The 3,503-nt window shown below is 32.1% G+C and overlaps 1 long non-coding RNA gene across 1 annotated transcript; it reads left to right on the top strand.

Annotated features, from left to right (window-relative positions):
* Positions 1 to 207: 207 nt before the first annotated feature.
* Positions 208 to 2,741, top strand: LOC138337775 (uncharacterized). Its single transcript, XR_011211186.1, has 2 exons — positions 208 to 340; positions 2,423 to 2,741. It is a non-coding gene; the product is annotated as an uncharacterized lncRNA (long non-coding RNA).
* The last annotated feature ends 762 nt before the right edge of the window (positions 2,742 to 3,503 follow it).

The raw sequence follows: 3,503 nt of genomic DNA, 5'->3' as shown, positions 1-3,503 counted from the left end.
AAACGATGGATGTACAACACGAAGGGGGGCTTGGCCATCGACTGACCTACAGCGCAGGTTAGGTCTGCATTATAAATCAAATTTTATTTATTTCATTCAATTAGTTAGTTAGTTAGTTAATTAGGGGTTAGGGGAGGTATAATTAAGTTATTTAATGGCTTATATAAAGACCTAAGCCTAATCAAACTAACCCAACTCCCATATTTCCCAAAACATAATTTCTATTCCATCTCTATTCTATCTCCCAAATAGAAGAACTTCATTGAAGGTATGGTCTAGGTAAAGTTCTAAGAGAAGAAATAAGTGTGCTTTTCTCCATCATTCTTCATCAATTTACAAGGTATGAAATAATTTCACCTTTGGGATTCTTTTTCTAAAAGGGTTCTTTCTAAATTGATTTCAAAAAGATAACTTTCAAGTGGGTTTTCTTCTATTACGAATTTATTCTTATAAATTGTATTGAATACAGTTCATTTTGGGTATTATACTTAGACTATGATGTATTATTATAAAGTATGCTATTTCTTGATGAATTAACTTATTGTGAAATAGATCATGAAATTTACCCAATTCTATAACCTTGGGTTATGAGCTAGTGGTAAATTAATGTGTGGTGATTCAATTGACTTCATTATTGTTTAATTACTACCGTGTGAAGATAGTACACACATTGTTGGTTGAATATGATGGTTGATTCTAAAACCTTGTATGATGGCTTGTGAAGGAGATGGCGTAAGTCTTGTGATCTCAATCCTTTATTTTAATTGTGATTAGTTGTGTTTAGTGATGAATTTATATTGAAGTACAACTTATTATTAGATTGATTAGAGTTGTTATGATGTTGAATTGAACTGTTTTAATTTATGGCTTGTGAGTTGTTCGCTAGGATGTAATGATATAAGATTGGTGATGAATTGCCTATATGCCTTATATTAATATGGTTATGTAAACTTGTTAACCTCACATATGTGAATTGTATTGAAAGGACATACTTATACAATTACTACTGAGGTATGACTATGAATATATAAGGGGTAGACCCCTATGACCTAAACTAAGTTGTGATTATAAATGAAAGACATTTCAAAAGCGAACCTAGATAAGTAGTGAGTGAAGTAGAAATGAGGAGTGTCCCTTCCTATATAAGGGAGGTAGGATCAATATTGTACTCATGATATTTGAGACTATAACAAATGTAGCATAAAAGGGTCCAAACTACATATCCCAGTTCTTGAACTATGTCGACTCATAGGAATACAACCTAGTGGATCCACATAGATGCTATTTTCATGTTTCAGTACTACCTTAGCAAGTATTCCACCTTTTTTCGGTGTAGGTTTCCATGACACAGGATTTCACATTAACTCATGTGGTCTAGTCGGTTAAGGCAAGACGTAACCAAAAGATAAACCGAAGTAACAAGGTGAACTCTAAATAGGATTACCTAAGGGATTTGGCTTAGTCTAGGTAGGAGTATAGGACTCTACCTGTACATTGCACCAGTTAGCCTTGAGAGTACTCTTAGAAGGAGGTTATTATGTTGTTATATGCATATAATATATATATATATATATCTGTGTGTGTGTGTGTGTGTGTGTACGTGTTAAACTTACATGTTAATGACACTATGTGACATTGGTTTCACTTATGAACATGGGGTTTGTCTCTATTGCTTAAGTATGATAATGAGTACTCTTAATGATATAGTATGTAAAGTTTGGAATTTCTTATATTTGTTGGTGGGTTTACTTGGTTGAATAAAGTTATGGGGCCTTAATTAGGGATTTCAGTAGTGAACTTAATGGGGGCGTATGAGCGATGGTCTAGCTTATATTTTGATGTTATGAACTCTTATGCATACTTGTTGATATTATATCATGATTATAGAGTTGTCTTGATTATGTGCTCACTTATGTTTATATGCATGTTCACTTCACAATAAATTCAAAGGATCATAAAAATAATAGGAAGACTAAGATAAATTTAAATGATCGACAACAAATTAAAGATATACTTCAGGCTCATTTTTATTACAAAGATGGTTTTAGGTTATCTTCTAACGATTATTCAAGGTTTAAGGACTGACATGGTGATTCACAAATTGCCAAGTGACCCTAAGCTTCCGTCGTTCAAGTAATATTTGAGAATTATAAAAATTGACATGAGCGTAATAATAAAGGAGGACATTAAAAACCAACTTGAAGCTAAAGTCATTGGAGTCGCTCAATATCCATCATTGTTAGAAAATATGATGCATGTCCAAAAGAAAGAGGGAAAAGTTTTAATGTGTGTTGATTATTCTAATTTTAACAAAGAATGTCCAAAAGATGACTTTCCCTTGCACAAAATCCATATTTTATTGGATTATTGTGCTAAACATGAAATTGCATTTTTTGTGGATTTCTATGCGAGGTACCATCAGATTATTGGTGGATGATGAAGATGCCGGAAAAATGTCTTTCATCACAGCATGGGATAGATATTGTTATCGAGTCATGCCATTTGGGTTAAAAATGTTGGAGCAACTTATATTGGAGCAATGAAAATCATGTTTCATGATATGATTCATAAAGAAATCAAATTTTATGTTGATGATGTAGTCATCAAATAAAAAAAATATTCAAATCATGTGCAAGTCTTTAGAAGGTTCTTCGAAAGGTTCCGCATGTATAATCTAAAGCTTAATCTCGCAAATTATGTAATTGGAGTACCATAAAGAAAGCTTTGTGAGTTTTTAGTTATTCAAGGAGGTCTCGAGTTCCATCATTAAAAATAAAATCTATTTAGGAATTTCCAACTCCAAAAAATAAAACAGAGATCATGAGCACTTTTGGAAGGTTAAACTACAATAGTAGATTCATAACTCAACTCACAAAAACTTGTAAAACATTTTTAGGTTTTAAAAAAGATTGTTATGGTCGAATGGAAAAAATAATGTCAAGAGGATTTTTTAAAATAGTCAAGAGGTACTTTTGGAATCACCTTAGTTGGTTCTTATTATACGTATCATGGCACTTCATCCAATTCTATGTGTCAGCAATCGTTAGCAAGTATATCACCCAACTGAATGGTTTGGGATTGCTCTCACATGGAATGGTAGAGATTTGGCATTCAATAGCTAAATGTGAATATGCTATAAGCAATCATAGCTACAAACATTCACGAATAAAAACATAGTACATGTTTTAAGTGTCACAAGTGTCAAATATCATAAGGGTTTTGACTTAAAATAATTAATCCAACAGATAATGCTAAAATAACAGTTATAGAGAAGGGTTCTTAGGATGTGACTGGGTAATGAGATAAGGTAGGGAATTAGGTAATTACAATAAATAGTGAATTGTGGTAAATAAGTGAATAATCTAGACTTTTGTTGGGATAAATTTTCTCTTGAATAATTTACCATAAATCAAATCGGCTTCTCTCGACCACTAATAAGCAATAATGAAAAACATTATTAGCTTTAGTCCATTCACTCTCTTTATCTGAATGTGTGCAAAAGG

The sequence above is a fragment of the Solanum lycopersicum genome, chromosome 8, assembly GCF_036512215.1.
Source record: "Solanum lycopersicum chromosome 8, SLM_r2.1".
Taxonomy (NCBI): domain Eukaryota; kingdom Viridiplantae; phylum Streptophyta; class Magnoliopsida; order Solanales; family Solanaceae; genus Solanum; species Solanum lycopersicum.
Note: the sequence above shows the minus strand (reverse complement) of the source record. Positions and strands in the feature narration are given on the sequence as shown.